The following is a 13,332-nucleotide window of genomic DNA, read 5'->3' as shown; positions in this document are numbered from 1 at the left end:
CTGAATTGTCATTTAAATTGCTACTTATCACCCTATGAAATTTAACAAATATTTAAAAAGAAACCAAGGGCTCTAAGGATGAATTTTCTGAGTATATTCAGGAAATACTGAAGAGTTGTTATTGTTTTAATCAAGTTGTATTTATTTTTTTTTTTTAAGATTTTATTTATTTATTTGACAAGTCAATCACAAGTAGGCAGAGAGGCAGGCAAGGAGAGAGGAGGAAGCAGGCTCTCTGCCAAGCAGAGAGCCCGATGCAGGGCTCGATCCCAGGACCCTGGGACCATGACCTGAGCGTAAGGCAGAGGCTTTAACCCACTGAGCCACCCAGGCGCCCCTCAAGTTGTATTTTTAAAATAATGCTAACATTATTCCTTTGAAAGGATGATTACAATTTTTACTATTTAGCCAGTTTCTAAAGAAGTTCTTCCTCTCAGTAGTTTGAAATCACTAATACTTGTTTCTCCTTAGCTTTCTTTATTTTGTTAATAATTCTAAAAAGTATTAAGGTTTAAAACAATTTGGTCAGGGACGCCTGGGTGGCTCAGTTGGTTAAGCAGCTGCCTTCGGCTCGGGTCATGATCCCAGAGTCCCACATCGGGCTCCTTGCTCGGCGGGGAGCCTGCTTCTCCCTCTGCCTCTGCCTGCCATTCTGTCTGCCTGTGCTCTCTCTCTCTCCCTCTCTCTCTGATAAATAAATAAAATCTTTAAAAAAAAAAAAAACAATTTGGTTTATGGCATCAATAAAGTATGAGATAATTAACAGTGAAGTTATTATTTAAAACTGAACGTGATAGTGAAGAAATGCTTTTTTCCCTTTTACTTTTTAGAAAGTGAGTGAATCTCAGATGTGCATACAGATTTTACTATGTATAGGAGAAAATCATCAGATACATTCCATTTAGGTTACATCTGAAGGAGGGTAGAAGGTTAACACAATGAAACCACACAGCTTTAATCGTTTTGCCAAAGGCATGCTGATGGGAGCTGCCACTATAAATTCATTCTTCTTAGATGGGGAAGGTTACAAAATATGTAACTTTCCTAGAAAGAGGGAAATGGGATATTCATATAATTGTTTGAGTAAAGTTGAAAGGTGAAATGAAGGAATTAAGAAATTACTAATTTTTTTTTTAATGTGATGAACATGCTTGGTAAGAAAGAGCATTTATTAATCTGAAGATTGGTCTATATCATTATGTATACAAGGCTTCTGTTCTCTGTTTAGTTCTTAAAGAGTATGGAAGTTTCCTGGAAGTATCCACTAGATTTGCTCTTCAAAACCTTTAGTGTCTGGGGCGCCTGGGTGGCTCAGTGGGTTAAAGCCTCTGCCTTTGGCTCAGGTCATGATCCCAGGGTCCTGGGATCGAGCCCCGCATCGGGTTCTCTGCTCAGCAGGGAGTCTGCTTCCTCCTCTCTCTCTGCCTGCCTCTCTGCCTACTTGTGATCTCTGTCTGTCAAATAAATAAATAAAATCTTTAAAAAAAAAACAAAAACCTTTAGTGTCTTAAATTAGCTATTATTTGCAGTGGTTATTCTATTCATAGTTTGTTTAATTATGTCACTTTTTAAAAAATGTTTATAGCCCTGTTCCCTACAATATTAACTCCCTGAGGGCAGAAACTTTGCCATCTATTCTGTGATATATAGTGGGTATGTTAAGAATACTAGTAATAATGAGGTCTTGTTGATGGTTTACTCAACTATCGAATACGCTCAGCTGATGAGACGCCACAGGCCAGTTAAGTCTACTTTCACAGCCACAGATTATTCTGCACACGGTTTCACAAATGTATGCTCTTGGCCATCTAGTGAGGAAAAAAATGTCGATCTTGGAGTAAACAGACTTGGTTTCTAGGCATTTTGTTGCCGCTAGAGATGACTTTAGTAAACTCCCTTATTCTCTTTGTACTTCAATATCTCCATCTATGTAACAGGAATAATAAGATTGGTGCTCTGTACTCGTAGGGCCGTGGTGGGGATAAAACAAATGATTAACTGTTCATTTGCTTTTTTTTTAAATGTTGGAAGTTGTAGTCCTGGGTGGTTCAGTCAGTTGGGTGTCTGACTCCTGGTTTCAGTTCAGGTCATGATCTCAGGGTCCTGAGATCCAGCCCCAAGTGGGGCTCTGAGCTCAGCACAGAGTCTGCTTGTCCCTGTCCCTCTGCTCTTCCCCTGCCTCACATGTGCTTTCTCTCAAATAAATAAATAAAATGTTAAAAAATAAAATGTTGGAAGTCCTACACAATTAGAGACAGAGTTTACTTTTTTCTGTTACCGCTTCTATTAAAGTGCTCATCCCATCTTAGAATTACTCTGCAATTTTTGGGGCGCCTGGGTGGCTCAGTGGGTTAAGCCACTGCCTTCGGCTCAGGTCATGATCTCAGGGTCCTGGGATCGAGTCCCGCGTCGGGCTCTCTGCTCGGCGGGGAGCCTGCTTCCTCCTCTCTCTCTCCGCCTGCCTCTCTGCCTGCTTGTGATCTCTGTCTGTCAAATAAATAAATAAAATCTTTAAAAAAAAAAAAAAAGAATTACTCTGCAATTTTTGAGGACAGAGTCATTATCTTATCCATTTGTATACCTGGTACCTACCATATGTGTGGCATAAAATAGGCACACAAAAATAGCTGCTTAAAGAGCAAGTCAATTTTGTTACTAGAGGAGAGATAAGAAACCTGGTTTCTATTCCTTGCTTTGTTGCCATATAGACACGATTACCAACTGAGACAAATTAGTTAACCTCTCTGGGCCTTGGTTTTCTCCAAGATAAGAGATTTGGACCATCCTGGAGGTCTCTTATTTTTATAAAATACTAAGCTATGGCTTTATGTAATTGTTACTAAAATTGTGGGTTTAGTGAACTGCTCTATCCCCAGTTCCTCAAACTGTACCTGCCTTGTAGTAGGTACAAGGAGCCCTGGTAATGACTGGACTATAGAGCTCTTTAGTCTTGTTCTAGATGTGTTCCTTGGATTATGAAGAATGAGAAAACTTAAGTTTCACTTGGTTTTTTGAAAATAATGTTACAGCATTTTAATTGGCTAAGTCTTTTTTCCTTTCTATTTATTTCTCCCTGACTGACTTGGCCTGACAGAATGAATCTTTGATCCCATGCAGAAGCAGAACCTGCACAGCTCTGTGATCTGGGCAGTGTGCTAGGCGTTCCAAAATGGCCTCCATCTGCAGTGTCATGAGTGGCCGCCCCTCGATAGTTCCTTGTTCCTTAGAGGGCAGGAGCTAAACCAGTGTGATCTTTAGGTCTTTCTCTTTAGCCTCTGCAGCTATATTACCTTCAACTACTCTAGTTTCAGGTAAATGACAAATGTCAATATATAGCAGTCTGAAAACCTTATTTTAGATTTTGCCAAAGTTTCATTTTGGCCCTCAGTGTAGACAGTATTCTATAGCGCTTGCTTTCTCTCTGTATTGTATTTTATTTTTATCTATCTATTTGTTTATTCATTTATTTGTGAGGGAAAGAGAGAGCGTGTGTTTGCGCGCATGCATGTGAGTGGGGGAAGGGGCGGAGGGAGAGAGAGATTCTTAAGCAGGTTCCATGCCCAGCACAGTGCTTAATCTCAGGCCACTGACTGTATGACCTAGGCTAAATTGAAGAGTCAGACACTTAACCAGTTGAGCCACCCACGTGCCCCTCTCTCTTAATTTTAAATCAGTTAGTCAGTGAGAATTTGTAAGCATGTGTCATGAACTCATTACTGACACATTAAAGGAGTACATGAGAAGTATAACACTTGGATCTCACCTAAGGAACTTACATTTTAGCTAAAGGAACAAAAATTGCTATTTGCAAAAGATGCAAGTAGAAGACAAGTTGTAATAAGTGGCTGCACAGTGTGACATGAGTACTAGATGCACTAGAAAATCATTAGTGGGAGAGCTGCATGGAATATTCGGGGGAAGTAGTGTTCCTTATAAAGCTTTGGGAATGAGTAGATTTGGGGTACATGGAAACAGGTAGGTTGAAAGATGGAACAATAGAATAATCTTGTTTTTTGTGTTGTTATAATAGTCTCTATTCTGTCTTGTTAGAGAAAGCTCATTTTTAAATTGATAGCTTGGGATGGTTTAGCACAGTCTCAGAAAAATATGCTTATAAAAGCCAGTCCAAGTAAAATAATTTCTAATGACTGTGTTAAGAGATGTTGAATTGTATTTATTTCACTTGCCAGGGTGTAAACTAGAGACAATTATTTTAGTTATTTCTCCTAACATCTTAGTTGTATAGGTCTGGAAGGATTCTCCGAGGGGCATCTGATCTGGTCTATCCTCTGCTTATAGATGGAGTTTGAAGCAGTTTCCAGACAAACTGGCTTCTTTCCTGTTCTTCATGTTTTCTAGGAAAAGAGATTCCACAAGTTTCTGTGGTTACCCACTCCATTGTTTAGGAAATAATTGGATTCTCAAAATTGAAATTGAGAGCTGTAGGGCAATTGGGTTTTTATATTTTAGAGAATGTAATTATTAAATTCAGAATAGCTTATTTGCTTTGAACTATTTAATAGTTTGCAGCAAGCGCCTATTTGGCCAAACTGAAAATCAAAATTTTCTTTGACTGTGGCCAGGATAATCTTAACATCCTCAGACCCAAAGGATTCTCATTTTCTCCATTTAAAAAACATTTATTATGCATTTCCTCTGGGCCAGGCCCTCTGCCAGGCACTGAGATCCAAAGATGAATCAGACATGCGCTTGGTGCTGGGGAAACCGGCCGTCTCACAAATACCTATGGTTCTCTGCTGCGGGGCGGTCTCTGTTACATGGGTGCAGAAGGAAGCGTGTATACCTTCAGTGCCTGTTTGTGTGCTTGGCATGGCTGGACCCTTTGTGGGTGTCTAATTTAGCCTCCACCATAGCCTTGCAAAGTGGAGAGTCATCCTAATTTCACAGAGGAGTAAACTAAGGTTAGTCAGATGTAGTTATTTGCCCGAGGCCATACAGCCAGCAAGTAGCAGAACTAGAACACAGGTCAAGTTCTTTTTGCAGAGTGCATGCAGATTTACAAACCAGTGCACATTAGCCCCTCATGAGCAGTGAGTTACCTTTTTAGAGTCTGCTTTAGGTTTTACGTTTGTAGTCAGACCGTGGGAAATGAGCCACTTCACCTAGGGTCTCAGTGTACAGTAAGACTCTCCCATCTCCCATATGGCCTGTTGATTTTAGGAGGAAAGGTGGGAGGGGCCAATGGAGAAACTTGTTCTGAGGTAACTAGGAGACCCTTTCTTTGGATGGCAGAAGACTTTGTATACCTCTGTCCCATGGATGTTCTCTTCCTGGGGAACTTAACACTGTTTTCTTACAGATAGAGGTGAGGGAAGAGCATGTCACAAGGCTTCTAATGTCCTACTATAGCATTAGGAATGTAGAAATCTTAGTTTTCTGGTTGGCAAGTAGGCGATGAATTAAATTACCTCAACAGGATATCTGTGTGACTACAAGACATTTACCTCTTGTGTTCAATGATAGTTTAGTGCTATAGGGAGAAGATTTGGGGGTTTTGTGATGATGATCCTTGTCTAAGGTATGATGTCTTCTAGGCTTAACCTAATGTTTTTCAAGTCTGTGCTTTTCATTCATATCTTTAACAGAAATGATAGGGACACCTGGGTAGCTCAGTTGGTGAAGTGCCTGCCTTTGGCTCAGGTTCTGATCCCAGGGTGCTGGGATCGAGTGCCGGGTTGGGCTCCCTGCTCCATGTGGAGTCTGCTTCTCCCTCAGCCCCTCCCCTCCACTTGAACTTGCTTGTTCTACTCCCTCCCTCCCGCCATGTACTCTGTCAAATAAATAAGTAAAATCTTTTTAAAAATGATAATAATAGCTGTTACTAGTTTTTATCTTTGAGAGGACCTAAGGTGAAGACTGAGGTATGGAAAAGTTGAGCAATTCGCTGAAGGTCACACAGGTAGTGCCAGAAATGAATTTAGTGATTACTTTTAGTTCACACAAAGCTCAACTAGAACATTTTTAAAAAACCAGCTGATTATTTATAAGTGGAGTTTCTGTTGGCAACAATAATACTAGTTGGGATTCAAGTAATTTGACCTTAAATTAAGAGCCCCAGTGTTTTGATATGGTCTGGAGGTGTCATTCATGCATTTTCCACAGTTGTTCAAGAACATTCAGTCTGGTTCTTTAGGCTGGGTTGATAAATGAGTATTTTGGGGGACTGAGAAGTAAAGTACATGTCTTATGTAACCTTTGTTGAAAAGTCCTTAAAATCAGAATTTAAGTCTATACTGACACTTTGGCCTACTGGAGGGTTTCATGTTTCAAGTTTTTGTTCATTCTTAGGTTCATGGATCATAGGTAGGAAAACCACAAATAAAAATTTTAACCAAAAAAGAAGCTCTTAAAAAGAAATATGTTCATGAACTTGAAGTGGGAATTAGTCATTGTGTTCTTAAATATTGACTCTTGCGTGGACCAAGTATTCTTTGTTCCTAAGTACTGCTTCGGGCCATTGCCTTCTTTAATAACTAAGGCATTGTTGCTGTAGTTTGAGCATGTTCTATGGAATTTTGGCAATGCATGCATCCTCTCTCTGCATCTTAGTAAAAGCATGAGTAAATATTTTTTCTTAGCTTTGGTATTTTTGTAGCTTACATTTTATATGAACCAGACAAATATAATGTAATACCAGGATTACATAATTTAAGATGTCAGGATTGCTTCCAGGACTATGAGATAAAGTCTTCCTTTATCAGGGGTTTTACAAGCAGTATTTGTTGCTCATTCAGTACCTGTAGAGGAATACCACAGAGCTATTTTCCAAATGAGAAAATGGAGTCAAAGAGGTTAAAGCCAGAGGGAATTGTTTCTTTAGAACTTGGGTAACATTTTTTCTTTATTCAGAGCTTGGTCCTTATAACTACTGATTTAGTAATGTATAGGTTTAGAAATCCCAGGAATTTCCAGTTATTCTTGTTACATACCAAATTTTTTAATATAATGAATAATTTTTTTTCACCGAATACTTACTACTGTATCTTGGCACTCTAACATATACAGAAGTAGTTTATAACACGGTCTCAGATTCCAAGGAGTTCATCATTTACTGAGAGAGAAGACCAACTAGTTTAGGAATAATGAGTATCAAACTCACTGGTACTGTCTGGGGATAGGATATCAGAGGAGGAGGAGGTTGAGCTCCATGCAGGAGTCAGGGCTTAATAAGGATGGCAAAGATTTGGGCAGGTGGGGAGGAGAATGTGATGGAGATATTTATTCATTCATTCATTCATTCATTCATTCATTCTTGGAGCAAGGATTTACTGACTACCTACTATTATAAGCATCATACTACGTTCTGGGGTTTTATCAGTGAGTAAAACAGATATGCCAGGGAGGCTGGTTTGAATTGTGCATTACATTAGGAATCATTTAGAAGTTTTTGTATTGTAGTATTCCATAATAAAAGCATTGTTTTTGGAATCTTTTGAGAAGAGATTTCATTCTGTGTCCCTGGCAGGTTGGATTGGAGAATATGATGCAAAACCCTGGAAGAGAGTTACTTAAAAATAACTTGTAGTCTCTGCAGATTGTTAAAGCATAGTTCTAACTTGGTGTGGTTATTTTGGCATTTATTCTTTTTGTTATTTCTAAATGAGTAGAAGGGAATTAGAAGGGACTATGCCTTATGTTTTAAGGATTACTAATTTCCTCAAGATACCAAAGGCTATTTAGGGAAAAATAGATTCTGTGGGGCACCTGGGTGGCTCAGTGGGTTAAGCCTCTGCCTTTGTCTCAGGTCATGATCTCAGGGTCCTGGGGATGGAGCTCCACATTGGACTCTGCTCACCTGAGAGCCTGCTTTCCTCTCTTACTCTGCCTGCCTCTCTGCCTACTTGTGGTCTCTTTCTCTCTGTCAAATAAATAAATAAAATAAAATAAAAAAAAGAAAAAGAAAAATAGATTCTAGAGTCAAGTAAGCTTCAGAAATATTGAATTAAATAAAAATGTCTTTATGACAGAATTTCTTAGGGCAGTTCATATGCTATAATATATTTTGTGAATCTTTAATAGTGGGATATAACATGTAGTATTTCCCCCAAATTATTTGAAAGGGAAAACTCTCTTTCTCTCCCTCTCATTTTATTTTTATTCTTATTTATTTATTTATTTTTTAAAAGATTTTATTTATTTATTTGACAGACAGAGATCACAAGTAGGCAGAGAGGCAGGCAGAGAGAGAGAGAGAGGAGGAAGCAGGCTCTCCGCTGAGCCGAGAGCCCGATGCGGGGCTCGATCCCAGGACCCAGGATCACGACCTGAGACAAAGGCAGAGGCCCTAACCCACTGAGCCACCCAGGCGCCCCTTATTTTTATTTTTTAAAAAAGATTTTATTCATTCATTTAACACAGAGAGAGAGAGACAATGAGAGAGGGAGCACAAGCAGGGGAATGGAAGAGAGAGAAAGAAACAGGTTCCCTGCAGGGAGCCCGACACGGGGCTCAATCCCAGGACCCCTGGACCATGACTCGAGCTGAAGGCAGATGCTTAATGACTGACCCACCTCGGTGACCCTCTCTCTCTCTTTTTTTAAAGATTAGTGTTTTTTTTGTTTTTTTTATTTGAGAGGGGGTTGGGGGGCAGAAGGAGAGGGAGAGAGAACCTCAAGTGACTCCAAGCTTAGCTTGGAGCCCAGCACAGGGCTCTTTCTCATGATCCCAAGATCATGACCTGAGCAGAAGCTGAGAGTCAGATGCTGAATCCACTGAGCCACCCAGATATCTCTCTCTCTCTCTCTTTTTTTTTTTTTTTTAAGATTTTATTTATTTATTTGACAGAGATCACAGGTAAGCAGAGAGGCAGGGAAGCAGGCTCCCTGCTGAACAGAGAGCCCAATGTGGGGCTCGATCCTAGGACCCTGGGATCACTACCTGAGCTAAGGGCAGAGGCTTTAACCCACTGAGCCACCCAGGCGCTCCCCCCCCCCCCCCCGCCGCCTGGCCTTAAAGAACATCTATTACCATCTTGTGTTCCATCCAACCTAGTTAAGGGTGGCTGCTGTGGGTAACTGATAAATGCAGGTGGAAGGCACGTTTCTGATCATTAGGAGCAGCACCATATGTGAGAAGGAAAGATAATCATTTCAAGATTTATCTCAGCAGGAACAGGAAAAAATTAGTTTTAGTTGCAGTTAAATATACTGTAAATTATCCCAAGTTGTCAGATAAAAATTCAAAATAGCACCCTAACTTATAGTAGGTAGTGAATAAATATGAATCAATAAAAATTTCATAATCTTAGACTGTTTCAAATCTTATGATATTTAAAGTACCTCTTTGGGAGAGAGAACTTTATATTCTACATCAGAATCTTCTACCGTTTTGTCAGAAGATGTCCATTTTCCCAAATCATTGGTATGGAGAGGAGGTCAACTTCAAACCATTAGAGTGTGAGGTATGTTCCTGAGGGGAGAGGGCAACAGAATAGTAACCAGCTTTGAAATATAATAGGTAAGGCATTAGGATCTACTCCTGTAACTGAGTTTTCTACCTTTGGACTATATGTCTTTCTAGTAAATTAAGAAGCATATTCTGTTGTTGTCTCTCATCTCCCAATTCATAGCTCCATTTGTTAATATTTAAACAGAAACTTGAAATAATTCAGACTTGTCCACAGAATGCTTTTGACTGCAAGTAACAGAAAACTGCAATCAAAATTTAAAGAATAAAGAGAAGTTATTATCTCACATATAACCAAGAAGTTTTAAGGGGGATTGATTCATTCTAGCTTGATAACATCATCAAAGACCCAGGGTTTTTTTTTTTTGTTTTTTTTTTTTTCTTCATTTTTCTGCTGTGTCATCCTTGATGTGACGATGTTGGCCCCAGGCAAGCTTCCTTCATGGTTGCGAGATGGCTGCAGTTCCAGCCATCACATCTAGATGCAAAAGTGTCTAGGCGCAATATCCAGTGGCCTTGTACCTCTCTGTTTTTAAGTGTGACAACACCACCTCCTATATATTCCCGTGCTCTCAGTCCCACACTTTACTCTCTTTACTTTACATCTTTTTGGCCAGAGTTAACATCATAGCATGCCCCAACTTATCCCTGACAAGGGAAATGGATACACCATAATTATCTTAGACTAATCAGGATTCTCCAGTTGGGTTTGGGATTGGTGCCAGTCTTCCCTAAAGCTATCCAAGCATATTAAGTGTACTCGAGAAGGATATATAACCAAACCAAACTCAAACACTGTTAAAAGGAAAGATGGGGTGGGGGAATGAATTTTTAGTAGGCAACTAATGAAGTCTGCTGCTACATTCTTCTAGGCTATATCAAAAGCTTTGAAAATGCTTTCATTAGGAACAACGGCTTAATAGGAAGATAAGTAGTATATGTAGTATTTTAGCCTCATAGGAAAATGTGGGTTTTTTTTCCCTTTACTTATGCAATTCCTTCATGTAATTTTAAAAGATAAGAAGTAGTATAAGTGTGTCTGGCTATGTGGTTATATATAATTTATTACTATAAGCAAGCTTGCATTATAAAAATTTTACTCAAGAACAATGTGTATGTCTTTACACAAGAGAAAAGTTTTATAGAGCATTAAAATAGAGATTCTGAATAAAATATAATCAACTTCTAAGTCAGAAAATGCTACTCTGAGATGTGAAATGTCTTTCTGGTTCATGGCTAATCTCTATTAAGCTAACAGAATGCCAACACTGTTTTTTATTAGGAACTCGAATTCATTTTGGAATTTGACCTCTATATTACAATATTGATGTTGTTATTGTGAGGCCAACTCGAGGGAAGTCAAATGTTCTTTCTAAATTTATTGGAATTGGTACTTAATTATTTTCATTTATTAACCAAAAAAATCCCTATTTCATTTAAATCATGTGTTATATTTTGATATACTTTTTTTGGCCTCTGAGATTAAATTAGGCTGTTTGTTTTAAACAGACTCATTTTCTCTATCTGCCAAGCTTCCTTCTTTTGTCTCCTCCAAACTGTTACTGTCTTGTTCTGTACAAACTGCCTCTGTAGGAGTAGACCATGAAGCTGTCTGGGTCAGGGCAAACCAGTTGGACTGGACAGAAGATGGAGTCAGACTAGCTACGTCTGATTAGGATCATTAAGCCTGTGACTCTTAGAGGACTAGGGTTTCCTATTCTATAAGCAAAATTATAGAGCCAGCCATTGCTTTGAGTACATCTTTGTGCTTCTTGTATTTATCTCTGTGATCGCTCAGGCTGTGGACAGCTGATCTAGGTACATATAAATGGCTGGTTACATACTTCCTCCCCCTGTTAACCGACTTGATCCTCTCTTTCACCCTCTGCAGTCAAAGTTCCCCTCAGCCATTGGTTTGCTATAACTGGTGGCCTGTTTCAGTGACCCAACAGTTTCTTTTTCTTCATTATTTATTCAACAAAAATGCTTCCTAGGTTCAAGGCTCTGAGCACTGAGAGGAGTACAGACTTTATAAAATACGCTCTGAAAGTCTGAATAACAGTCAAAGAGATAAGACTCAACTCAACTGTAATGCAAGGTGGAAAACCTTAAATACTATTAACTCCCTTCCCCTCCCTCAGGGAGGAGCCTGTCTGTCCGGCTCCTCCTCCTCCTCACTCCCCTCCCTTCCAGTGCCACTATGCGCTGGCCCCTCTGCCAGCTCCTCTTCAAACAGGTGGCCCTCATATACCCTTCTCCCCCTCCTCTTCTCGGTTCTTCTGCCATTTAGTCAAGAACATATCACCTGATTACTTTTGTATCTTGCTCTGCCATCTTTTGTCGTATCTATATGACAGTCAGTGATTCAGATCACGACATTAAACATTAAAGCAATTTGATGTTCCTGTCTATATTCGGAAACAAAAATTCTGTGCGCCAAAAAACAGTGTCACTGACAGAAACTAAAGGCGGTGAGTACCCAGTGTTCCCCAGACACACAGCCCAGGTCCTCATCTCTTTTTCCTTTATGCTTTCATTAAACCAACGTTTCCATTAGCTTCAACACATAAGGGCAATAAAGCAGAGTTTCTGTCTCAGTGGCGTGTGTACTCTTGTTTTGATTAGTTACAAATTCCGCAACAGCAGAGGCTTCAGTTTTTTATCATTGTGAAAGCATAACGTTTCAGTGGGAAAGTATTTGGAGTTATGTCTTGGGATGAATGTATTCCAGTCGGCATACGATCATTTATCAGTTGTGGCCTTTCCCCAGATGGACATACCACTCTTAAATACTTGCTTGTTTTCAGCCCTCATTGCCTTCTGAACTGTGCTGGTGTGCGCTGCCAAACTCTTTGGCTCACCCATGAAAATCAAATTCCGTGGGATCCATGGCATTTTCTGGCAGAGGTTTCTTTCTCTAGAAATCTCTTCCTGTTCCCGCACCTCACTAAATTGAAATGTAATAATCAGGGTTTTGTGTGTAATATCAAAGTAACATTCCTTTAACGGATAAACCATAGTTTACTTAGTCTTTCTCTTATTAAATATATAGTTTCTCCCCAGGTTTTTAAAACATACATATTATTAGTGGTGAGTATCTTTATTTACAAAGTATTTTAACATGTAGGGTTATTTCTTGCAGATAGATTCACTTAGGTGTAATTTCTTGGTATTAGGGTATCACTAATCTTTAGTTTCTATTTGAATATTTTCAGATTCCTTGGTAAACTGATGTTCTTGAAAAACAGTTTCCCGTTTCAACTTCCTGCTCAGGAATTTTCACTAGCTCTCTGTTGCCTCTGATCAAAAGCCCATAGCCCTTTAATTGGCCTTTCCCATTTTGTTAAAGCTTTTCCTTTTTGTTTTAACCAACTGCCTAACACCAAGCATTTACATTCCATCTAATTTTTCCACATTATAAAAAGTGGTGCAAGGCATATCCTCGTGCATTTTAGCTTTGCATGTGTTTTTGGATTATTTCTTTGGGATAAATTATCAGAAATGGAAATAGTAGGTTCAAGAATGCTAACACTCCAGAAAACATAGCCGGGCTTCTGTTAAATAAGAAGATACAACTTAAAAATTCACTAGCACGTGTAATCTTCCTGGTAGTGGGTATTCTTAATTTCTAATGCAAGATTAAGAGAATGTGAGGGGGGAAATTACCCATTTGTTTCAATTTCTGTTGCTTTTTTTTAGTAGTGAGGTTGAATATTTGCCCACATAATTCGTTGGTTAACTGTATTGTCTTCAGCTTAGCTTTCAAGGCCCTATGTAATTTGGACTTGGCCTTTTCACCTTATCTCCTATTATTCAAACCCACAAATATTTATTAAAGTCTTACAGACTACTAACAAATACATATACTCCCACCAAGCTAATCTCCCTACTGTTCCTTTGAATATG

The 13,332-nt window shown here is 39.2% G+C and overlaps 1 protein-coding gene across 3 annotated transcripts in view; it reads left to right on the top strand.

Moving 5' to 3' along the window:
• THADA (THADA armadillo repeat containing) overlaps nt 1-13,332 on the top strand; it is a 324,408-nt gene that overhangs the window by 97,622 nt on the left and 213,454 nt on the right. The gene's annotated exons all lie outside the window — the stretch shown is intronic.

The sequence above is a fragment of the Mustela nigripes genome, chromosome 7 (assembly GCF_022355385.1).
Source record: "Mustela nigripes isolate SB6536 chromosome 7, MUSNIG.SB6536, whole genome shotgun sequence".
In the NCBI taxonomy this organism is placed as follows: domain Eukaryota; kingdom Metazoa; phylum Chordata; class Mammalia; order Carnivora; family Mustelidae; genus Mustela; species Mustela nigripes.
This window is presented reverse-complemented; position numbering and strand designations above follow the sequence as displayed.